The sequence below is a fragment of the Hylobates moloch genome, unplaced genomic scaffold (genome assembly GCF_009828535.3).
Source record: "Hylobates moloch isolate HMO894 unplaced genomic scaffold, HMol_V3 SCAFFOLD_17, whole genome shotgun sequence".
In the NCBI taxonomy this organism is placed as follows: Eukaryota; Metazoa; Chordata; class Mammalia; order Primates; family Hylobatidae; genus Hylobates; species Hylobates moloch.
The window spans coordinates 27,535,410-27,562,262 of record NW_026652292.1 but is presented as its reverse complement, the minus strand read 5'-3'; the positions used below and the strand labels follow the sequence as shown (position 1 = coordinate 27,562,262).

The 26,853-nt window shown below is 35.2% G+C and overlaps 1 long non-coding RNA gene across 1 annotated transcript; it reads right to left on the bottom strand.

The window, feature by feature from the left end:
- Positions 1 to 3,958: 3,958 nt before the first annotated feature.
- Positions 3,959 to 13,937, bottom strand: LOC131381615 (uncharacterized). Its single transcript, XR_009210476.1, has 3 exons — positions 13,832 to 13,937; positions 7,126 to 7,333; positions 3,959 to 4,015 (listed from the first exon to the last, which is right to left on the bottom strand). It is a non-coding gene; the product is annotated as an uncharacterized LOC131381615 (long non-coding RNA).
- Positions 13,938 to 26,853: the final 12,916 nt, after the last annotated feature.

The following is a 26,853-nucleotide window of genomic DNA, read 5'->3' as shown; positions in this document are numbered from 1 at the left end:
CCTTGGTGCCTTGACCAAATTACAAGTCGGGTAATTACATTTGTCTTCCCTAATCTCCTTTTCAACTTTCAACTGCGTAGTGTATTCTTAATGGATTTCATTACCCGGCTTCCCTTAGGATTTAAAATAGGACTTATCTTCCAAGGCTAGGTCTACTTCAAATTTATGTTCTCTAACTTCAATTGAGCTGTCACCAAAACTGTTCAATTGTGTGTGTGTTAATTCTTTCTTCTTCTTTCTTTTTTCTTTTTACTTTCTTATGTTGGCTCTTCCAAACCATTTCCATTCTCCTCAAGATTGAAATGTACATTTCAACTCAGCAGTGATTTTTGAGCACTAAGTATGCACCACTATCCCAAGTTCTGAAAATTCAAGAACAGTTACATATTGTTTGGTACTTTTCCATGAGCTTCCACAGCAGAAAACAGTGTTCTTTGACTCTCCTGGAGAGAAACTCACCTCCTATTCATTGAGAAAAACCAGTCATCCAGGGTCCACTTTCATAGTCTATCTCTTCCTTGTCAAAATATCTTCCTATGCAACACCCTTAACCCTTTAAAACTCTACCGTCTCATTCTGTCAGCTCTTCCTCCCTCATTTCTGCCTGTTTAGAAGGAAGGAATGTGCTTTCTTTGCTAAATGACTGTCTTCACCTACGCCTTTGACCCCTCCCTTCCTGTCTTACTTTTCTCACTCTTAAATTAACCGTTTGCCCTAACTACATTTCATAAATACATAAAATATTTTTTCTTAAGGGGAGGAAAATAACCCATTTTGTCTTGGTTTCCTGCAGACAATCACACTCTTCATTCTTTTATCACCATACACACTTCCCACATTTTCAACCATTCCACACAATGTGATTTCCTCTCCTCCTATTCTGTTAAAACTGTTCTTCAAAGAAGCCAGCAAGTTTCAAATTGCAAAATCGATATCCTTTTCTTAGCACTCTAAAATTCTTATTCCTCTGTTGACTTTAATATTGTTGTCTGATTCTTATTTATACTATCTGTGTACCTTCAACATCCTGAACATTCTGCTCAACTGATTTTCTCCTCCTGCATTTGTGACTACTTTAAATATTTTGCTGGTTTCTTTCGGGTTTTTCAAATTTTAGTGTAAGATTTTCCCAGTGTTTTGTCTTTGGCCCTCTTTTCTTTCTGGCATGTTTTTATTGATGATTAATTTCAATTAACTAGCACAAATGAGAAAAAATAAGGAAGAGAAAAGAAAGAAAAAATGTAACTCTTGTGTATTTACTTTGTGCCAGCCATTGAACTAAATACCTTGTGTAAATAATTTTATTTATTCGGGAAAACAAACCAGGGAGATTATCACATTTTATAGATAAGAAAACTAAAACTGAATAAAACCTATATATATATATATATATAATACATTATTATATATATTTTATATATAATATTATTTATAATATATTTTATATATATAATATATAAAATATATTATATATAATATTATGTATATATATATGAAAGCACCAGTTATATACATGCTTCTGTGTTTTCTTACTTAATTTTATTCATTCAGCAAGTCGACTTAGATATTAGTATTTCCAGGGGTTGCAGTGTTTTAGACAAACGATGATGAGTAGGATAGCCAATGTTCGACCGTTAAATTTTATGGCAGGTCCAAGGTACAAACTCATGTATATCCAAGTCCAAAATTTACATAGACTCTATTAGAACAGCCTGCCTCAAAATGAATTATGCTATCATATACACCTTCAGTTATAAAATATCTCTGGAATAGCTGTCTCATTTTTCTGATAATGCATTAGTCACATTTTTATGAGTTTCTGCTATTATATATTCCACAAATTAAATAGCTTAATTTTAAATCTTCTTAAAAACTCATTTTTCTATATGGTATATTGACTTTCTGTTTCTCTCAAGGATGGCTTTCTTTTTCTATCAGTATTTACATTTCCATTTTTTAAGTTCTTTTCTCTGTATCTTCACCCAAGAACTGTATTAGCCAGAGTTCTGTAGAGGGACAGGGATAATAGGAGAGATGTATATATGAAAAGCAGTTTATTAAGGAGAATTGACTCAAATGATCACAAGGTGAAGTCTCACTTCAGTCCTTACCATCTGCAAGCTGAGGAGCAAGGAAGCTAGTTCAAGTTCCAAAACCTCAAAAGTAGGGAAGTCGACAGTGGGCCCTTCAGTCTGTGGCTGTAGGCCTGAGAGCCCCTGGCAAACCACTGGTGTAAGTCCAGGAGTCCTAAAGCTGAAGAACTTGGAGTCCAATGTTCAAGGGCAGGAAGCATGTAGCACTGGAGAAAGATGAGGGCTGGAAGACTTAGCCCGTCTAGTCCTTCCACCTTCCTCTTCCTGCTTTTATCCTTGCCATGCTGGCAGCTGATTAGATGGTGCCCAGAAAGATTGAGGGTTGGTCTGCCTTTCCTAGCCCACTGATTCAAATATTAATCTCTTTTGGCAACACCCACACAAAAACACCCAGGAACAGTACTTTGCATCCTTCAATCCAATCAAGTTGACATTCAATATTAATCATGACAGGAACTCATGACCAGATATCACTGACACAATGACCCAAAAAAGGAGTTCTTGAATAGTGAGCTAAGATATATGGAATATATAATTTAGTGATTTAAATATAAACATCTGCAATAGTTAGTGTGTTAAACTGGTAAAATTCAATGATACTATATAGATTAGTCTGTTCTCATGCTGCGATAAAGAACTGCCTGAGACAGGGTAATTTATAAAGGCAGGAGGTTTAATTGATTCACAATTCCGGATGGCTGAGGAGGCCACAGGAAACTTATAATTATGGTGGAAAAGGATGCATACATGTCCTTCTTCACATGGTGGTGTCAGTAGGAGAGAGAAGTGCTGAGCAAAGTGGGGAAAGCCCCTTATAAAACCATCAGATCTCAGGAGAACTCACTCACTATCATGAGAACAGCATGGGGGTAACTACCTCCATAATTTAATTACTTCCCACCAGGTCCTTCCCGCAACATGTGGGGATTATGGGAACTACAATTCAAGATGATATTTGGGTGGGGACACAGCCAAACCATATCAGATACTCACTATCTTACAGATTAATAGATTGTGAATGAATATATTACAGTGTGAGTGACCTAAATTTACATTTCTAGGAGTCTTCATACTTTGCACAAAAAAGCAGGGTGTTCTGGACTGAATTGTTCCCCCTCAAAATTTATGTGTAGGAACCATATCCCCTAGTGTGACTGTATCAGGAGATGGGTTCCCTAAGAGGTAATTATTCAAATGTGGTCTTAAGTTTGGGGCCCTAATCTAATAAAGCTGTGGCTTTAAGTGAAGGGGAAGACCTCTTTCTCCCTCACTCTCTGCCATGTGAAGACATAGTGAGAAGGTCGCTAATTGCAAGCCAGGAGGAGAATGCTCATCAGGAAACAAATTAGCTGACACTTTGATCTAGGACTTCCCAGTCTCCAGAACTGTGAGGAAATACATTTCTTTCATTTAAAGAAATTTATGGTATTTTGTTATGGCAGCCTGAGTTGACTACTACACAGAACAAATATGTACATTTTCAGGGCATTTTACAAAGAAAGAAAGAAAAGGACTGTAGTCGAAGAACTAAAATATGAATAATTAGAGAACTGCATCAATGGCATGTAATATTTTGCATTGGTGGGTTTTTGCTCTAAGTCATGTCATTTGTTGTAACTCCTAGAAAAGGATAAATAACTCAGTGCGTTCTATAACTGTTTTTCAAAACAGAGGTTGATAATTGCTACATTAAAGATTTAAGGAAAGTTCTAACGCTCTAACCCATATTCAACTTAAAATAATTGTCATAAATTTTGAATAGTAAAAACTGTTTACATGTACCACATGCTTATTCTGTGCCAAACTGTGAGTTTTCATACATAGCCTTACTTAATCCTCATAACAATTCTGAGCTTGGAGTATTACCTCCATTTTCATGTTGGCTTAATGACACGGTGGGCTAGATACTTGAATAGCCTTGCCTGTTGAAAATAATAACAGTAAAATATGTAATATACATTTCAAAAATCTTCAGACTTTAAAATGACTATTATGTTTAATAATATAAAATCAAATCTTGAAATATGTGCAGCAAATAAGAAATAATAATAAAGAATTGTTGAAAAATACAATAAACATTTAGAAATGGAAACCTAAATAATTGAAATTAGAACTCAGTGGACAATTTTAACAGAAATTAGGTAAGAAATTAATAAAATAGAAGTTAGATCTAAAGAAAGAGACAAGAAAGAGATATAAAATATAAAATAGAAAAGGTGTTGTTATGTAAAGAACAAAGTTAAAAGGTTTAATATACATCTAATTTTACTTCTAAAACTAGAAGAGAGTACGACAATGAAACTATTTGAAGGTATATTTTTCAAAAATTTATGAAACTGATGGAATCACAAAACCAATGTGGAAAGCCCCAAAAACCTCAAGCAAGATAATCAAAGAAAAGATACCCACCTTATACATAGTGAAAGTATAGAACACCCAAGAAAAAGAAATCTTAGAAGCAGTCAGAATGAACAGATTCATTTTAATTGTGAAATGGTTAGATTGACAGCTGTCTTTGCATATGCAATAATGGAAACCAGAAGACAGTGGCGTCATACTGAAGACAATGTGCTAAAAGATAATGTTTATCTAACCAATATTTTATGAGCAGTGAAAATTTCTTTCAATAGCAAGAGCAGACAAACACAAACTGAGTTTGTACTCAGCACATTCATAGTAAAATAAATTCTAAAGTATACACTTCAGACAGAAGAAAAGGGATCTCAGAATGAATATGTGACATTCAGGAAATAATAAAGAGCACAGAAAATTGTAAATATAAGAGTAAATTTAAAACAATAATGGAAATAATAATAATGTATGACAATCTATTGTTGTTCATATTCTACAGACATGTAAAAGGAGTGTCAGAGATCTTGAGTAATTTTCTCAAAATCATATAATGATTAGGTGGCAGACATAAATTTTAACCTGTGAATACTGATTTCAAATTCTGATCTGAAATTCTTTACTTGTTTAAATAAAAAAAAATACATTGATAAATGAAAGGATAGAATCTATTTCACAGAAGTAGTGAGCTAGAAAACAGATGTGAAAAAGAGATTACTAGAGAGACAAAGTATTGAAAAGTCAGTATCAAAAATTCGTAAACCCTTTGCCAAATTACCTAGACATGTAAACTTGTGTAAGTCCTTCAATAGTTCTAACCTCAGCTTCATTAGCTGTGACATGAGAATAATATCTGTTTCCTCTGCTAAAGTTATTGTAAAGACAAAACAAATGTGTCTTTAGAAATGGCAATGAGAAAAATAACACCACCTCAGTCCTCCTACTATGGTCTGAGTGTTTATGATTCCCCCAAAATTTATATGTTGAAATTCTACCCTTCAAGGTGGTAATATTAGGATGGCAGGCATTGGGAGGTGATTGGGTTGTGAGCGCGTAGCCCTCATGAGTGGCATTAGTGTCCTTACAAAAGAGGCCCCAGAGAGCTGCCTTCCCCTTTCCACTATGTGAGGTCATAGCAAGAAGGTGCCATCTTATGAAACAGAAGCCCTCACCAGGCACCAAATCTGCTGTTACCTTGATATTGGATGTCTCAGCCTGTATAACTGTAAGAAATACATATATTTTTTAATAAGCCACCCAGTTTATGGTATTTTATTACAGCAGCCAGAACAAACTAAGACACCTTTTTATATCTCACTCATCACTCAACACAAATGAGCACTTCAAAAAAAGGGAAGAACCCAATGAGGGGAAAAGGTAGAACTGTGAACAACAACAACAAACTGCAAAGAAACAATTGGCCATTTCCTTTCCTGCTCTTGGCTTTCTAATAATCTTAAGGATGGATGTGGATGATTTTGAATACAGGGTTACTCGTCCTTTTTTGGTTATACTTTACTTCACCCCTCAATATTTTAATATTTAACTCATTTTTAGGAGAGAACCATAATAACAGAATCATTTTAACAACAATGGGCCTCACAACAGTCACAGCCATCTCAAATTTTAATTTCCCCTTCTATGCCCTCTCACATGTTCTTGATCTTCAGAAGCAGTTGTTCTATTCATTTTTCCTTCCCTTCAAGCACATTAGTTTGATTTCATTTCCCCATAGACCTTGGCAGAGGAGAGCAACTGGGGTTCTAACTGTTCATTTATTGAGTACATTCATTTATTGAGTACATATTGAGCATGGATCATGTGTTGTTCCAGGTGCTTAGGATACATAAGGGAACAGAGCATACCAAGATTCCTAACCACATGGAGGCTGTGTTCAAGCTGGGTTATCAGACAATTAGCAACAACAACAACAAAATCATCAATATTATTAAACACATACTACAAATAATAGATGATAAATGGAAAAAGACAGAAATGTAGAGTAGGAAGAAAGATCAAGAATGTTGAGGACAGACAGGCTGCATTAGGAAATACTTGGGTTGGGTTAGACATCAAAGGACAAAGTTGAAATGCTTTGTTTTACTTATTGGATCAATGTTTTAAACATAATCATTGATTAAGAATTATATACTGTATTATATATCACAACCAGCATACTAATCTCTTTCTAACTCATCTACATACTTATAAACAGAAGTAAACCCAAAATGAATGCAAATATCCTCAATAGGATTTTATTCCTAATTTCTGAGGAGAGATAAGAACAACATCTTCTGTTGGAAATTTGCCGCTCACACAGAGACCTGATTCTTCATTTTGCTCGCTGCCGCAAGGCAAGATAATCGCAAATAGAACTTGAAGAAAATTTATATATGGCATCAAAGGAAATGATGTGGTTGCAAATGTGCTTTGAGAAAAAGCTTATAAATAACTATAAAATGGAATGCTTATTTCAGTCTATAAAGGGTCTCCATATATATATATATATATATATATACACACACACACACATATATACACATACATATATATGTATCTCTTAACAATTCATATAGAGGATTTTGAGGGAGAGAGATGTATATACATGTTGGAAAATGCATTAGTGTCATACAACTGCTGTAATAAACTGGATGGCTAAAAACAACAAAAATTGTTCTCTCACAGTTTTGAAGATCATGCGTCCAAAATCAAGGTGTCAGCTGGGGCTCGCTCTCTGGAGATTCTTGGGAAGAGCATTTCCTTGCCTCCTCCGGCATTTAGTGGCTGTTGATGTCCCCTGGCTTCCTTGGCTTATGGCCATGTCATTGCAATCTCTGCCTCTGTCTTCACACCACCACTGTGCGTATGTTTTCTCCTCTTCTGTGTGTTTCCTATAAAGACGTTTGTCATCACATTTCAGGTCTACCTGCATAATCCAAGATGATCTCCTTTTCATCTCAAGATCCTTAATTTAATTGTACCTGGAAATACCCTTTTTTTCCAAATAGGAAAACATTTGTCAATTTGGGGATTAGCATATGAACATATAGTTTGATGAACTTCCATTCTACTCTACTACAGGGAGTTTGATTTTTATTGTGGTAATCATATTCTTATTTCAATGGCTCTACACTTTAAAATTTTACCATGATTTCTATTTATTGCCCATCAATAAATGCAGTGAAAATATTTTAGAAAGTAAAACACAGAATAACAATGTTATTTTATAAACCACAACAAGGACCTTCTGAAAATATTAACTGAGCCTTAATCGTACCATATTTCTTTGGGAAAAATTGATACATGTTGGTGAAACTGGAAACATATCTTTTAAAATCAATTTGATTTTTTTCACTCTTGTTATAAATCCCATAATTACTTAGACAACCCTATGTTTCTGTATAAAGTTAAATGTTACAAACAGCAGTGGGAAACAAAAAGAATGATACCCTTTTTCCTTTTTATCACAAAGGACAAAAAAAGGAAAAAGACTAGAGAAAATTGAAGCATCAATATAAGAAAACAGGAATGAAAATAGAAAGAATTTTATTAAAATTAAAAAGAGACATTTATGCAAAACAGCAGAAATGAAATAGAAAAGCGTCATTGAAAAGGGACAAATAACAAGTGAAATAGGCATTTGAAAACTTGATGAATATATAGGCTGTATCTCAGATTTCCTAGTACATTCTGTTTTTCTCCTGACATTCGTATATATGGTCTAGCTGCCTTAGAGAATGCTGGGTGCTGGAAAAGTCTTTTTACCACTCTGAACATTGCAGGCCTCTTCACACCTCAAGGACGATCATCTATTATGTACCAATGGCAAGTCAAAATGGCCATTAGTAAGAACACAGAACACCCTCTGACAACATTTTCTTACAGCCTGCTACACTACTCTGAGCCAATCATTTTCTTCACTGTTAAAACTTGCGTTTCAGTGCTGCACTGAGGCCTATTTTCCTCTCTAAGGAAGCTGTAATGTATTTGATTGAGTCTCCCTTTTCTTGAGAGTGACCAGTGTAGATTTATCTGTTCCTTTGCCTCTTTCCCCTGTGTGAGGTTGCATAACTTTTCTGCTTCAACTACAAAACTGGACTGGAGTTTCTTTTGTTCTCTCTGTTTTTGAACAATAAAGGAATATACAGCCTCAATTTGATAGCAAATTAAAAACAGAAAAGCGAAAGCAGATTTGCTGATTTAAAAGTTATCATTTATCCTCTGTTTTTATGTCTTTGAAATAGATGGAAATTTCTCTGGCAGACAATACACCATCCCAAGGGGATGTTGGGCATGTTTAATGAAACCAGCACTGTTTGATCAATTGGCTTCTGCATAATTGAGAGGAAAAGCTTTGCTGTCAGTATCATCCAACTTTTATCATGGCTCAAAAATACCATCATAAAAATCAACCCTTTAAAATTATGTAGCCAAAGCCATAGCATTCTACTTCATTGTCTGTATTCAATAAAGGTTGGAAAGACAAATGAAAAGATCATTATTGAGTTTTCATTCTCATCTGAAATCATTTACTAGTGCTAAAATCAGTCAATGTGGCAGGGAGGAGTTCTAATAGAGATTGACATTAGCTGACTGAGAGGACACTAAATTGGAAGTAAACAATCAACGACATTCTACTAACGATTCTGCATCTTGAGTTTGATTTTTTCCCATTTGTATGTTACGTAAGATTGGCACTGTTGCATTTGTCAGTGAGTACTGGATGGGAATTTGGTAACAGGGGAATGTAAGATATATACTAGTCTCTGAGTGGCCAGAGAAAGCCAGTGTAACTTACATTCCTAAGAGAAATGTTCCTTCTTGGGGTTTGGGACAAAGCATGTAAGAAGATGCTATGACCTTTGGAAGAAAAGCCCAATCCAAATTCAAGGGGCTGTTATCTTGGTCTTGAAGCTCTTTGCAGATCTACTTTAAATGTTTAGCTATTTTGTTAGGTAATAAGAGTATTACAGCTTTAATCTCTGCTGTGATTTAGAAAGGAATATAGAAGAAGTGATCTGTTTACAGTACATATTAACTAAATGCATTCATTTGCATAATACCTCTTTAGGGATGGACTGCATTATTCAGAGATTTCTATACGTGGAAATGCAGGGATATTTCAGGCTTCAGTGACACTGAGGTCTTAAAGTCTATTAGATTAGCACGACAATATTTCTTGATTAAAAATTCCCATTAGTGGTGAGACAACTACTGAGAAGCACTTTTCACCTTATGGTCCTGGCAACAGGGGAGAATAAATATTCTTGTTTGAAAGTGAATTCCACATAGAAAGGCATGAAGTTGCTTTTAAAGGTATGGAAATAACACTCTTTGATGCTGGAGGAATTTAAATGTTCTGGAGAAGACAATCACCACACGGCTCCATGCTTTTTAAATATTAAAGTTCTAAATTTCGAATGGAATATCCAAGGGCAGTGACTTTTAAAATGCTGATTTAGTGGCAAATTTCAATTTTGACATATTCATTTAAAAAGGAAACCACTAATTGTTGTTCTTGATTGCAAACTACTAGTCCTAATTCTAATTGCTTAGGTATTTGTGGTTGATTACATTACAGGCAGTTCCTAACTTACTGTGGTTTGACTTATAATTTCTTGACTTTAGGATGTGCAAAAGCAATCTGCACTCGGTAGAAAACAAGACAGTCCTCTCCAGCAATGCTGGGCAGAGACTGTGAGCTATAGCTCACAGTCAACAATGGGATCACCAGCATGCAAAACTAATACTCTACAGTATACTGAGTTACCAGGTGCTTTTGCCCAGTTGTAGGAGAATGTAAGTGTTCTGCACACATTTAAGGTGGGTTAGCCTAATCTATGATATTCTATGATATTCAGTAAATTAGGTGTATTCTGTGCACTTTTGACTTATATTTTCAACTTACAATGGGTTTGTCAGGATGTATACCCCATCGTAAGTTGAAGAGCATCTGTACAACTTCCAAATGTTTCTTGCCTATGAAAGATTCTCCCCCTCGTCCGTAATCAGGCACGATCATATGATTTTCATTTTTCTTCCTTTAATAAGAGGATTTTACTTTCCCAGAGATTGCAACCTTGCCATGTGTCTTGGTTTAGTCAGTGAATTGTGATTAGTAGTGATGTATACCCCTTTCAACAAAAAAGTTCAAAAGCCATGAGTGGTACTGCCATCTCTTCTCTATCATGGAGATGACACTGTCCCAGACCATTTGCTCCTTCAGTCTGGATGTGGGACAGGTCTCCACTTGACTCTCCCCGCCAAAGACAATAACATTTGTTTATTTATATGAGCGAGAAATAAACTTTCGTTACTGGAAACCATCATCAATTTGTGGGGTTGTGTGTGTGGTGGTGGTGGTGGTGTTGCTATTGATGTTACTGTAACAATAGCCTCAGGGAAGTTAAATGGTATAGCATTTTTAGGAATTCAAAATCATTAAGCCAAATATCTTAAATCAGAAAGATAAAGTTTTACTATTAAAAAAGAAGGATGAAACCATCAATGCATACTTCTTTTTCTTTTTCAAGGTTACAGAGTATCCTTTAACTTTGGGGAAGATTATACTAATCTTTTACCCTTTATGTAGTTATAAACCAAATATTTGCACAGTTTAAACTTTCAATTACATCACATGAAGAGGATGAATGCCTTAAATAATTATTTACTACTCTCCTATTCCTCCTCCTCCACCTCTTCTCCTTCTGTTTCTCCTTATTTTCTTTTTCTTCTTTTTAAAGTAACATCTTTCAAAAATATTTATCACAATCAAACTTTTAAATGACTCCATTCTATGAAAATAATAGAATTGAATTATTTTCTCTATTGTGGAAGTTCTGCTCTGCTTCCTCTTTTCCTCAACTCATCCAAGCCAAAAACTTTAAAATAAGGAAAATATCTGGCAGGTGAATGGTCATACCAGAGAATCATTCTTTGGATTCTAGAATTCTAGTTTGAAAATGCTCCTTGAAAGTTACAGATTTTTTTTTTTTTTTTTTTTTTACAGTTTGGCTACATGTAGACAAGCTCTGTGTAAATAGATAACTTCATTAGTTTGGAGGATATACAAATGGAAATATTTACCTTTGCATTTTTTACACTGTGTAGTAAATTAATATTTAGTTGGAGGTCTTCTTTAGATGTGTAGTCTATGAAATAGTCAAAAGGTTTAATAAAACACAACTAAAATATACTATAAAAATAACAATTATTTGAGGCAATCAAATATACTTTTCAGCATCTGAAATAGAAATGAAAACCTTATTATAAGGAGAAAAAACAGTGGTAATGAGAATAACAATAAAACATAAGCCATAATCAGGCATAGCGCATATGTTGGTATTACATTGCTAATACGTAATTAAGAGTGCCTTGGTACATATCACTAGCCTCCAAAAAGTTAGCTATATGGTTAACATGAAGTTCTCTATTTTGTATAATCATATAGGTATATGTCTTTCTTTTTTGCTGTTTTTGAAATTGTGTTTTGTTTTTAAAACAGAAACTGTGAAATTTGAGTTCTAGGAACTTCCTATCTAAAATTTAGAGGAAACAAAACTTAAATTTCACCATATAAAGGGTAGTGCTGTCCAGGTCTGTTACCTTCGATGTAACCACTGCATGGCTAGTGCTAACCACTTGTTCCAGGTCATTTCTGTCTTTTAGCCAAAGAACAGCATAATACTGCCTTAAAACAGGTATTGAAAATAGAAGCACAGATGGCGACATTAGGGGTAAGGAGAAAAATTACTTTCTATTAAAGGATGGAGCTGTCTCCCATGTCTTACTGACTGCGTAAAATTTTCAGTTATTTACAATATATGTATATTTATTTGATGTTAATGCTCTAATTTGGTCTTATTTATAGGACACTCTATATTGAAGTAAAGACAAGTTCATAGCATCTAAATTACATTGCTCCAAAGTGAAATAAAAATGAAGAAAATCTGCTGTGAGGAAGAATTAGAATCAGTTATATAGACAGAATGAGTAACAAGAATTGAAACAGAATGTAAAATCAAAGGGAACAAGAAAGAAATGAGAAAACCATGCAAAAAGAAAGATAAGGAGATTATTTTAGCCAGGGGTCTCCAACCCGTGTACCCCAGACCAGTACCAGTCTATGGCCTGTTAGGAAACTGGGCTCCACAGCAGGAGGTGAGTGGCAGTTGAGCAAGCATTACCACCTCCTGTCAGATCATCAGCAGCATTAGAGTCTCATAGGAGCATGAACCCTATTGTGAACTGCGCATGTGAGGGATCTAGGTTTTGCACTCCTTATGAGAATCTAATACCTGATGATCTGTGGTGGGACAGTTTCATCCTGAAACCACCCCCCTTCCACCGTCCATGGAAAAATTGTCTTCTGTGAAACCGGTCCCTCGTGCCAAAAAGGTTGGGGATGGCTGATTTAAGCCATAAATGCCTTGGTCAGGAAATTAGAGTTTTCTAGTGATAGGAGTTGAAAACAATGGCCAAATGGCCAGATGCAAAAATTCTAAGGACATAAAGAAGCTCAGAGAAATTTCAAATGAAAGATACCTGGGTTGGTGTGAATGTAGAAACACTAGAGAAAATGAGAGAAAACCATGCCTCTCTTTACCCCACTGTAGGGCTATTCTTTTAAGGCATGATCTTTGAAAGAGTTGAGGACAGTGTGAAATCTTGGAATGATTTCTCTGTACCCTGAAATTTTCAAAATATGCTCTCCAATATTATGAAACTCAATGTGAGGTCCTAGAGAGGAGTTTGTAGTCATTCTATATTTTGGGAAAGATACAATTTGGGAAGACATCAGTTCAGCGAAGTTCCTGAACAAGTTAAATTGAGCACACATATTGTGCCTTCATCATCTATATTTTGGTTTCTGCACTAGAAACAGTGCATTTGGCCTTGTTCATTTTGAGGAATCAAACGCATCTAGCAACTCTCTCACTTCTACTTCTGGCTATAATCTGCCACCCCAGCTACAGGTGTGGGTGTGGAAAGGGAGGAGTGACGGGTGTGTTGGAAAACACTAGTGAGGTGATGAAGGGGTCAAAGTTTTAAGTGGTATGGAATAGGCACTGACCAGTCAAAATGGGATGGTGCCTGAATTAACTGGAAGAACTCTACCAGTGATTATCAGCAGAAAATCACCTCTCAACTTATCAGCAAGACCACCAAATTGGAAGCTGGCTTACTGAGAAGCTGTTAGAGATTCATCAACATGGCCACAACATTCTCATATAATTTGCTGTAACTTTTTCTTATTAACATTCCAGAGTAAAAATGTCTAGGTGTGCTTTGTCATCAACCTGCTTTCCCTGTTGATTTAATGAATTAAAATAGTAGTTGGTACAAAGCGGTATAATATCAATCATGTATATGTTTGTGTGATTACACACCTGTACCAGATCCAGTTCGTCTAGTGGCTCATTCTCAGGTATCTCAGAGGCCAGAAGAACATCAATAAGAGGAGGAGTCAGTAACTCCTCTGAGTCACAGCCAACTCCTGAAACTATCCTGTGGAGGCCAAAATATTTCCCATCTCCAGGGAGACAATACATTGTCATGGTTAAGAGAGTGATCTCTAGAACTAGAATGCCTAGGTATGAGTCGGCCAATCTGTGTGACCTTGGCAAGCTACTTACATTGTCTGTGCCATGGTTTTCTCATCTGTAAAGTGGGCAATATTTTACTTCCTACTCCACAGGGTTTGGGGAGGATTCACTAAATATATACACATTAACAATTTAGAAAAGTTCCTAGTACATACAAATCCAAGAATTACTCTTAGATTTATGGTAGGGGTCTAGAGTCTATTTCTCCTGTGTTTTCCACATTGTTGCTCTGTTCCTGCTTTATTATCCACTTTCAATTGTGATGAAAATATTTACTCCTATGGACCGGCCATCCCCACTGCTTCTCATCAAGTAGCTCTAGCCTCAGCTCTTGCAGCAGTGAGGTGAAGGACAAAAAGTCAATCTATGTTCTACTCTCAAGAGGACTTGAGAGAGATCTCAGTCCTAGAACATTCTGGGGACAAGAAATTCTAGATAGATGAGTCTGGGAATTGTTGGAGTGTGTATGTGTGAATGAGGTTATTTATTTAAAATGAAGATTACGTTGCACAAGAATGAGGGAAATTATGAAGAGAGGTGTTTCTTTCAGAAGCTCCTAAGCTGAAATAGCAAAAGAAAATTGTAGAAACTTACCTAATTTTTAAAAAGAGTAATTTTTGTAAACTTCTTATATCTATGTTGATATTGTGGTTCAAAGGAGGTGTCATGTCATCTTTAATATAAATTCTTTAATAAAACACAGGCCTTCATAGATATTCAATTTTCTATTCATAGCACCTTTCATGAAATAAGACCATTTGCTACCTTGGTCTTTATTTTGCCGGGGTGTTGCAGATTTCCATCTAAATGCACATAACACTCAGGGTGACTTGCTGCTCTGTTACTTCTTTTAGAGACCGGTTTCCCACTTTGGCAGGAAATATAGTCAAATCCATATGACTCTGAAATATATTTCAAGAAAGTTATTTTTAAAAAGGGGAGGCATATGACTTAGTAAAATTTTTCTCTCTTTCTAAGATGCACTTCTTGTTCTTCTTACAAGTCTACATTGCTAGTTATTTTTATTCTCCTTCCTTGGTTTCTTTTTTTCTGCTTCCCTCTTAATATGGGTGTTAATTTTAGATGCCTTATTTCTCTCTTCTTCTCTTAAACACTTCCTGTGTGTTACCTCAGCCAACGATGCTCCCACTCTTATTTTGTTAATAAAATAGACAGATGCTTTCTGAAGAACCATTTCAAGAGTTTTTAAATGTATCAAAATCATTTTGAGATATTTCTCTAAGAAACAGAGGTGGTCCCTCAAAATCTGTACAATAGAGACCCCAATATTTGAATAAAATCATGACCCCAGAAGTAATATGAGGAAACTCAATTGAGTCTTCTTATAGAAAATCTGGAAAATATTTTTTCCTATTATTGGTAAAAATATGTTTTTAAAAAATTGACTTACTTTTTGATGAGTTCTCTAATTAGGGAAGTTTATTTTGAAAAGTTTAATCTGTGATTAATAGAAGTTTTAGTGTGTTGAAATTTCAAAGACCACCTAATCTGCATCAATGGCTAGAAATATTTCAAGCAGAAAAGAAAATCTTCATTTTTCTTACAAAGATATAGAAAAATGCAAAAGCGAGGAGGCAGTGTGGGAAAACTTTGTGGAACCGCAAAGACAAAAGTTGTTCTCAGAAGTTTCAGGTTGTAAGCAAACTGTTTCTTTTGCCTCAGCTAAATGGGAGAGATTATGAAGAGTAATTTGGAAGCGGGGATGACACATGGCTTCTTACTGATTCAAAATCTGGAAAAAAACATATATAGGATGTGCCTTAATTACCTCTTAACAAATAAGCAGGTTGAAGAGATAGAATCATGTATCAGAAATACTGCTAGAAGGCCGGGTGCAGTGGCTCACATCTGTAATCCCAGCACTTTGGGAGGCTGAGGTGGGCAGATCACGAGGTCAGGAGATCGAGACCATCCTGGCTAAGACGGTGAAACCCCGTCTCTATTAAAAAAAAAACAAAAAATTAGCCGGGCGTGGTGGTGGGCGCCTGTAGTCCCAGCTACTCGGGAGGCTGAGGCACGAGAATGGCGTGAACCTGGGAGGCAGAGCTTGCAGTGAGCCGAGATCGCGCCACTGGCCACTGCACTCCAGCCTGGAGCGAGACTCTGTTTCAAAAAAAAAAAGAAATACTGCTAGAAGACACACAAAAAAAGTCCAGAGGACAAACTCTCCATGCCAATAGTTCTGAAGTCAGCCCACAGAATTGTGTTACTACAAAATAGAATTCAATGTGATTTAGAGAAACAAAAACAAAAACAAAACTATCATGCTTAAAGTTTGGGGATGTACTAAGCTCAGCAGCAGTTAAGAATATTTCTAAATGTATCCAATTACATCTAGATATATGTTTCTCATCTATCTGTGGTAGAAGCGTAGAAATGTTTATATCACTACTGAACATTTTTCCACTTGAATAGGTTGTTTTGTTTTTGAGCAAGCAACCCAAGACTCTAAATAGCTTCCCCAAACAAGGTTAACTCTACACAGCAAGCTTGTTTACAAAAGAGCCTGATTTTACATGTGTGCACTGGTCAATAAATACACATTAACAATGACAATGGAATGGAATGGTAAGTAGAAGTGGTATCCATGAAGACAAACAAAGAAAAACTTTTTTTGGTCTCATTTTAACAGTTCTTCTCCATCTAAGTCCTAATACTTTTTCCCCTTCTGGCAACCAGTAGAATATGTACAATCAGAGGCATGTGGACAAGAAATTCTCAATGTAAACCAGCTACAAAATATGTTTTTGAGAATCACTGAAGAGAAGGGTCCAATTCCCCATCATTAATCATCTAAGAAACTGTAGAAACAACTGTATTCTTTATAAAAATGAGTCAGGAGGCTGGGCGCGGTGGCTCACGCTTGTAATCCCAGCACTTTGGGAGGCCTAGGCGGGCGGATCACGAGGTCAGGAGATCGAGACCACGGTGAAACCCCGTCTCTACTAAAAATACAAAAAATTAGCCGGGTGTGGTGGCGGGCGCCTGTAGTCCCAGCTACTCGGAGAGGCTGAGGCAGGAGAATGGCGTGAACCCGGGAGGCAGAGCTTGCAGTGAGCCGAGATCGCGCCATTGCACTCCAGCCTGGGCGACAGAGCTAGACTCCGTCTCAAAAAAAAAAAAAAAAAAAAATGAGTCAGGCAGAGATTGGATGTATATTTATTTTAGTGTGTTTGTAGTCTACATACACATATATGAAAATCCAATCACCTCACATATATTAAAATGTAAGTATTACATATATATTTTTTATATTATCTAAAGATAAAATATTTTATTTATTTCATCTGTTACTTCAAATTCCATAGGATTTTTCACTTTATATCTTGTGTTTTACTTTTGTATTTTCTTTTTTCCCTACTGAAAATTCTGGTGTCCAATTACACACAAATGTTAGAATATGACATAATTACTCATATACGTTATCCCACATTTTACACACAACAGTCTTAGAGTGAAATATCAATAAAGTTAAAACAACAATAATACAAATTGGGGGATTATGCTCTTTTCTATTATTTTTCCTTTCATTATCATTGTATCAATATTGTGAGGGATTTTATGTAGATATTATACATACTCTGTCATCCATATTTTTTTTTTTTTTTTTTTTGAGATGGAGTCTCGCTCTGCCGCCCAGGCTGGAGTGCAGTGGCGCGATCTCGGCTCACTGCAAGCTCCGCCTCCCAGGTTCGCGCCATTCTCCTGCCTCAGCCTCTCCGAGTAGCTGGGACTACAGGCGCCCGCCACCACGCCCGGCTAGTTTTTTATATTGTTAGTAGAGACGGGGTTTCACCGTGGTCTCGATCTCCTGACCTCGTGATCCGCCCGCCTCGGCCTCCCAATGTCATCCATATTTTTAAGGATAATAAGAACACAGTTTCAATAAGATCTAACATCTTATTAAAACAGATTTGACAAAATTGCAAAAACTTAAGATGCAATGTAAAAACATAGATAACATAAGAAACTTTGTAATTATTATAGAGAGATATGGATTTGGGAACCATCTCCACATTAGAAATATTGGAAGTGGCAGGAGATAATCACATCATTTTTCATAACATTTTATTATCAGTGATCAAACCTCTACTATGTTCCAATGGCTTAGTGCTTTATATGTTGATTTACTATGTCTTACAACTCTTTGCAGCAGGTATTATCACCCACTTCCCTCCTCCATTTATAGAGGTGGAAGTGGTGCCCAGAAAGCACAGATAACTTGCTAAAATTCACACAGATTGTAGGTGGCAGACAGAGATTTGGATGCATGTCTGTCTGGCCCCAAATTTGAATTCTTTCACTACTTTTGTTTGCATCTCGCTCAAGGCAAATAGTTTGGCAAGAAAAGGCAACATGGTTAAAAAATGGGGACCACTCATATTTATGTGGGATGCAGGGATTTAGGTGGGATGGAGAGACGGCAGCACAAAAGCCAAGGTCTAATTGGAGAAATGAGAAAAAAACATACATTTTGTGCATCATTTAATGGGAGGAGACAGAGAAACAACTTGAGAGTAAAGTGAACACTCATAGAAGAGTCGAGAGATGTAGATAAAAAAAGTGGCCATAGATGTGGTCGAATACAGGACTATTTTTGAGGGGGAGTACCTGATTTTAAGATACATAAACATAATTACCGTCAAAGCAGTCATTTCCAGGTGACCTTATGTGTCATTATTGGGCCTTTGGAAACCTGTTGGTACCATCACTTTCAAAGATGTTTCTTAGCAATACAGATGCTGATTTTAACCTTTCCAGTAGAATAATCTAGAAAAAGACAGACTACAACAAAATACAGGCAATTTGATGTTGAAATATTGAGTGTGTCAACATTTAAAAGCAGACAAACAATGACAAACATTTTTCATCTTGAATAGATTGTATTATTACTCACAACCAAAAATCCTAAGACCATAAATAACTTTCCCAAACATGGTTAGCTCTACATAAGCAAGTGTATTTATAAAATGGTCTGTTTTGAAATGTGTACTCTGGTACTAACAGATACAGACACACACAGACACACACACGCATACACACACTTTTAAAACTATATGAATTTTGGTGATATTCCAAATATTTGTGATATTATCAAATCTGAGGCTGTTCTGGAATTATGCCTGCTTTATACGATTAGTTGCCACTCATCTCATTTTTTCAAAGAGATCATGGAGAGTTTGGATGCAAACAACTGGTAGGTTACAATTACAGCAGCAATTCCGTTTTGGAGATGGAAGACCTGGGCTTGACTCTTTGCTCTGTTATTTACTGACTGGTGAGAGTAGGAACCAACTTACATTTACCATTGCTCAGTTGTTTCATCTGTAGAATGGGATGGTAGTGCCTGTATTTGAGTGAATTTCATGGTAATATTTGGGAAAACGTTATCTAAATTGGGAAGTATCTTAAAAATACAAGCATTTGTTACTGTTTTTTCAGTTTCTGCATACATGTTTCTTTCTTCCTTTTTTTTTGGTCACTGATTACATAATCAAACCATGATCTTTGAGTGAATATTTGAAAAGCAAGTCCAGCTACAAGAAAGTCTTTTTCCATGCTTTTAAGTTTTACTTATATAGTAGCTAAAATCTCCACCAAAGAAAATATAGGCCAGTTGAAAAGCATAGATTTTTATGAAAGCAATAATATATTATAGCTAAAAAAACCTTAACGATTATGAGATAATTTTTTTATTCTTAATTGAGTTTTAATTTAAGGATTTGTGTATTAGTTTTTGATTATTTTCTAAATCAACTACTCAAACAATAAGACTAACACTGACACATTACCCAAAGTTATAAATAAAGAGTATAATTTAGTGTGATTTTGCTTCTAAATTATGCATGAATTTTATAAAATATTATTAAAAATCACTCCAATAAACTTTTTTCTAATGTAAGACAAAGAAGCCCTTGTAAAGGGCATTTTACAATTTCCTCCTGGCTCCCTGACACTTGTGGTGTTGTTAAATGTTGCTTTGAATATTTCTCCCCTGCATAATTCAGAATCTTGATGGGAAATTTAATCGTTTGACTTTCTATAGTACCTTACTGAAGACAGTACACTTAATCATTGTATTTTACAGATTAGATAAGGTTTCATTCTTGCTTTCTCTTTTCCTCCAGCAATTTAATATTGCTGTTAGCTTGCACACTTGTAATTAAAAAATGACTTATGAAAGTGTACTGCAAACAAGACACTTACCCCTTAGCAACTGGTGCTGGTGACTAGATACAATACTAACACAATGTCAAAGCAGTAGGATAATTTCAATAATTACTTCTGTTTTTCTTTCAAAAGATAGTTAAACATGCAATTATGTTTGATATTCCTCGAAAAGTGGTACATAGAGCAAAAGAAGAGTGAAACAATGTTAATGTACTCTGCAACTTTATGATAATAGATCAAAAAGTATATCCTTTTTGGATAGTAAAAGTAAACACATTTGTGTTTTGACATCTCTGTGGGTTACCATTTTGTTTTCATGGCTTTTTAAGGTAAATTATTCCTCTCAATAAATTTGATTTTCCGTATGCGTTAGAACTGCACTGAACTACAATAGTAATTCCTCCTAAACAGGGTATAGCAAATACTAATGCTATCCTGTGTCTATATTATTGATTATTGATTTGTCTTCGGCATGCTCAATAAACCATATGAGATGCCTAGCTTTGTGCACTTCCCAAACAGGCAGTGCCACTTCTTGCAATCTCTCTCCTTTCCTCTTTCTCTATCTCTTTGTTTCGCTCTTATTTTATGCAGTCAGATCACAAATAAAATTTATTTTAACTTGCAAACCATTATTGTACACCTGTACCTCTCTGAGCATAGAATGAGGTACTTGAGGATAATTGACATAGTCTAAACTCATAAGAATTTAACAGCAATGAGGACACAAACATTTGGACACTCAGGAGGAAACTGTAAAATGCACATTACAAGGGCTTCTTTCTCTTATCTAAAAAACAAAACAAGAAAAACATTCATTGATGAGATTTTTATAAGATTTTATATAATTCATACATAGTTTAGAAAATCATAGAAGAGCATGTCCAGATAGTTGGGGAATATACAGTTCTATTATTACCGAGAATGAATGAGATCAACTCAACTTTGAAGTAAATTCATGTCAGTATTTTAGGAAGCATTTTCAAATTAAACTCTGAAAATATAATTAAACTTTTTAAACAACAAAATTAATAAAATTGTTTAAAATATTTTAGATAGCATGAAGAATGTGGTTTACCCTCTACTATGAAATAAGGTGGCCAGAGAACATAGAAAGAAAGTGTGATATGAGGTGTGAGTCCCAAGCACTAGGTCAGGAGGAAGGACTTGCTTTCAGCATGTGGTTCTGGGGTTTAAACCTAACAGGTGGCAACATGGTCCAAAGATACAAACAGCTAGAAAAATTCTAAAAAAGATCTAGAGAAATGTTCCCAGTTTTGAAGAGGGGATATATCACAGGAGTTAAAAAACCTAAGAAATAGTCAAAACTTCGTAAGAAACAGTAAGCTGATCTCCCATATCACTTGTGATTCTAATCATTAGTATTGAATATATGGCAAGATTGGTGACTGTAATATTAAGATTCTGCCTGCAATATCCTTCCAGAGTACAAGGGGGCACTATTAGTAACTACATTAGGACAGTAGTAATAAACAGGAAATGATCCCTGGAAAACCAAGATATGTAATTACTCTAAAAAAACTTCCAATTCTAAGACCAGGTCTGTGACTTTTTCTTTTTCTTATCTTTTTTTTTTTTTTTTGACCCTGTTTTTTTTCTTTACCTTTCTCACTTTCCTTTCTGCCTCACTTCAGTGATGACAGAGGCCATTCCTGCGTCAAACACACCTCTATCCCCTGGGGAGGTAGAGAACAATGACCTAGAACTGCTGGTCTCCTTCACACTTGAGGAGACACCATCCTATACTTTACCACCTTGTTCCCAAGCATGGAACTCTCTACATTTTTCACAGCAGACCTCATCACAGCAATTCATGTTTTCATATTTAATTGACTATATTGAGGTTAAAGTACTTACAATTAAATACTCTCATTTTAAGATCACAGTTCTGTAAGTTTTGACAAATGTACACACTCATGTGTACATACACCACAATGGAGAAGATTTGAGATATTTCCAACAACCTGAAAACTTCACTCATCTTTGCTGTCAGTTATTCTACCTCCAGTGTTTTCTGAAAGTAACATTAGTTTGCTATTCTACACTTTCATATAAATGTACTCTTTTAATTTTGGTATCTTTTGTTTAGCATGTTGGTTTTGGACTCACCTATGATATTGCACCTATCAGGAATCCAATCTTTTTTATTACTCCGTAGTATTCAATTGGATGGATATACCAATATATGTCCATTCACTGGTTGTTAGACATTTGATTTGTTTCTAGTTTTTGGCTATTATAGGTAAAGTTACTTTGAAGATTCATTGACATAGGTCTTTATATGGATATGTGCTTTAATTTATCTTGGCTGAATACTTTGGAATGGAATTATTGGGTTATATAGTGTAAGAAACTGCCAAATTGTTATTCAAAGTGGTTGTACAATTTTACATTCCTATCAAGGTATGAAAGGTCCTGTTTACTCCACAATCTCATCAATCCTTACAATTGTTTGCCTTTTAAATTTTAGGCATTCTTATAGCTGTCTAGTAGTATCTCAGTGTGTTTTAATTAATGTTTTTGTGATGATTGATGGTGAATATTTTTACATATGCTTATTCCATATATCTTCTTTTTGCAACATCTTTTCAAAACCTTACTTTTCTCCAAATTTCTAAATAATTTAAAAAATATATACAGTAAATTTAAGAGTTTTACACTTAATGTGTATGTATCCACCACCTATATTCCAGTCATTACATTTTGCTACAAGATTTAAAAAAAACCACATTTCTATTCACTAGTCTATTCTTCATTTAACAAAGAAACTTATGTTTTGCTTCAGAGTACATTGCAGGTAATAGTGCATTTTATCCCAAATATCTGTACATGAAATTCGATAAATGAATTTTAATATGTCCAGAGTTTTGGTGTAACTTCTTTCATGAAAAATACATACACTTGTGAAACAAACTCATATCAATACATGGAATATTGCCTTTACTCTAGAATATTTTCTCATGCCTCTTCACAATCAAATTTGGCCCCAATTCTCCCAGACACAATCAACTTTATTTTTCATCATAGATTGTTTTTTTCTTTTCTGGAATTTTATTTTGCCATTATAAATTTTATATTTAGCCTTTTTTTCCTGTGTGTAGTTTTTTGAGATTTATTCATGTTGTTGTATGAGTTCCTTTTTATTACTAATATTCCATTGAATATTTATTTCTATTTTCCTATTGATGGAATTTTTCTTCCAATTTAAATCTATTAGGAATAAAATTGCTATAAACACCATTGTAAAATGGTTTTTTTGTGAATATATGTTTTCATTTCTCTTGAGTAAAGTCCTGGAGTAGAATTGCTGGATTATTGGGTAAATTTACATTGAATTTTAGAAAAAAACTGTCGTAAATTGTTTCAATAGGGTTGTACCATTTTACGCTTCCATTGACAATGTGTGAGCTCTCTGGTTGCTCTACTGTCCTTGCTAACATTTTGTGTTTTCAGTCTTTTTATTTTTAGTTATTCTGAGATATGTGAAGTGGTATCTAACTATAATTTTAATTTGCTTTTGCCTGACAACCAATGACACAGAGCACATTTTATGTGGTTATTGGACATTTGTATATCATTTAAAATAAAATGTTCAAATCTTTTCTCCATTAAAAATGTGGCTGTTTGCCTTTATTATTAATTTATAAGAATTTTTTATCTAGTCTGGTTAACTGTCCTTATCAAATGTTTTCTCCCAATATGTGGCTTGTCTTTCTTTTCCTAGTGGTGTCTCTTGCAGTCTTTTACAGCTTGTGCTGTTTGTGTGCAATATTAGAAATGTTTGGCTGGGTGTGGTGGCTCACGCCTGTAATCCCAGCACTTTGGGAGGCCGAGGTGGGCGGATCACGAGGTCAGGAGATCGAGACCATTTTGGCTAACACGGTGAAACCCTGTCTCTACTAAAAATACAAAAAAATTAGCTGGGCGTCGTGGCGGGTGCCTGTAGTCCCAGCTACTTGGGAGGCTGAGGCAGGAGAATGGCATGAACCCAGGAGGCGGAGCTTGCAGTGAGCCGAGATTGTGCCACTGCATCCCAGCCTGGGTGACAGAGCGAGACTCCGTCTCAAAAAAAAAAAGAAATGTTTGATGGCTTCAAAGTCAAAAGATTTTCTCTCCAATGTTTAATTCTTAAATTTTTGTAGTTTTAGTTTCTACATTTTGGTGTACAGTCTAGTTCAAGTTAATTTTTTGTATAGTGCGAAGTAAGGTTCGTTCACCCTCCCCTTTTTGCATATGATTATCCTGTGGTCCAGCAAAGAATTTATGATATATAACACTACTAAAATGTGGGAGATTAAATAAGGGAATGATACCTACAGAGCAATTTATGTCTCCAGTGGAAGCTGAGTTAATGCTTCATTTTAAAGAAATTGGAAGAGTATAAAAAAGTCTATATAACCATACTTACTAATGGAGTATGAGGAAATGTTGGATATTGACTTCTTTGAAAGTTGAGGTATCATTGAGCAGCCCATCTTCATGGTACCCACTATACGATGCCTACTACTCCATCAACATGGCTTCAATCTACCAGATTTGAGACTCATTTTTATCTAGCTCTAAACCTGGTTTAAAATGGCAGAGACTGCTTTTTCTTAACCTGTAGACAGCACTCCTAATAATAACTGGTGTCCTTAGAATCCAAGCCAATGATAGCAAGATTCAGAGAAAGAAAACATGTCTCTTCATGGTTTCGGTCTGCTTTCCAATGACTCATTTTTGTTTTATTTTGTTTCTTTCTGTGTCTCGTATTATTCCACATAATTGGCAGTGGAAATGCATATATCCTTGAACAGATTCCCCCATATCCTTCCCATAAGGATGTAATTCTACCTATCGTCTCCAAAGACAATCATTTCACATTATAATAGTACAGCTTTCATAGAGGAGGTACATGTATGTAGAAGAGGGTTGTTTTCTCACATTTTATTCTCTGTAAATTATGTAATAAAAGAAGAGCTCTTTCATTGCTTAGCCTTTCTTAGACTGTGGGTTAATTTGTCACATGTGGTGATATTAGTGTTAAAAAGTCAAACTACACCATGCCTATCCAGAATAGTTTCTTTTTTATGGTGCTGCAATGTGAGGGAAAGACCAATCGTTGTCCATTACTTTGATAACTTTCTGGAGCTCAACTCCTTATTTCCTTTGTACAATAGCTTAAACAAGAATAAATGCACATATTTCTCCAAGAATACACAGTACTTTGAAAACAAAGAGCAATGTAAATCCATGTGTAGAAAGTAACTTAATTTAACAAAATAAAAATAATGTGCTATTTTCCATCAAAGTTTTAAAGATCTCATGACCAATTTCATGCCGAAGTGTGAGCACTCAGGCTATTATTGCTTTGTGATAGTTTCTGCAAAATGTCTGCAAGAAGTAAGCTTTCCCCAAACATGTGTCTTGGAAATAGGAACTCAGTCCTAAGTTGATCCCTACAAAATGTCTATTTTCCCCTTCTTCCTATGACTTGAGGAATCATTGTTGTTTCCCCGTGCAGTCCAAAACTTGAGGTTTCAGCCAAGTCAGTATACATTTGATAAGTCTGTTTACATAAACCTATTTATACTATCTCCCTATCTTTAAAATGATGATAAAGAAATTATAGTTAGTATAATCTTTATTTCTCATCACTAATTATTAAAAAAAGAACAAATACTAGGAGATAAAAATTTGATTTATTTTGTCATTCAATGTTACATCATTCAGACTGATTATAACTAAATAAATAAAGAATGTTAATGATTCCTGAGCTTGAGCAGCATAATCCAGTTAAATGATTTTGGGTTTATACCCCAGAAAATCTCTTAGAGCCATTTAAGGAAACTTATTCTTTTTCTTTCAAGAAGTAAAAATAAACATACATAGGCTTATTTTTTCTTACTATGTCTTTTTATATTACTCATATGTGAGTTGATTCCATCTGAAACCCAATTTTAGCAGATAAGTAGTTTATATATATATATATATATATATATATATATACACACCATGCATGGCCGTACTCTGAAAATCATGTTTGGTTTCTTACATCAGAAGGTCATCAGCAACTCAAGATTCTAGTCCTGAAAAAGTAAAATCACTAAGAAGTTCTTTAGAAATGTGTTAATTACAAAGTTTTTAGACCAACAGCTTTTTAGGAGAAAGACTATCTCAAGGACACTGACCCACTGGCATTGAATAAGAAGGCCAGCTATTTGAACCCAAATATCCATGTATTTCTGGTTATTTTCCCTGGTGCAGCGTATCTCAGCATGGTACATGGACAATCTTCATCAGAATATTCTTGGGATATTCCACTGAAATAGGTTTCTTAGACACACTCAGCCCCCTGAGTCAGAATTTCTGGGCAAAATGTTAATGTCTGTATTTCTAGAAAGAAGTCTTGAATATATATCTTGAATATATTTTGTATAGTCTGGTTTATATAAAGTATTTTGTTGAACTCTTACATCTAGCCATCAGTGCCATCAAGAGGTCAGAGACTGACAAATTATTCCTAGGATCAGGGTTACTTGGCAGAAAGTATCTTGGCTAAAATTAAGACTTCCTAGTTACTAGAAAAGAATAGTACTTGATGAGATGAGGGA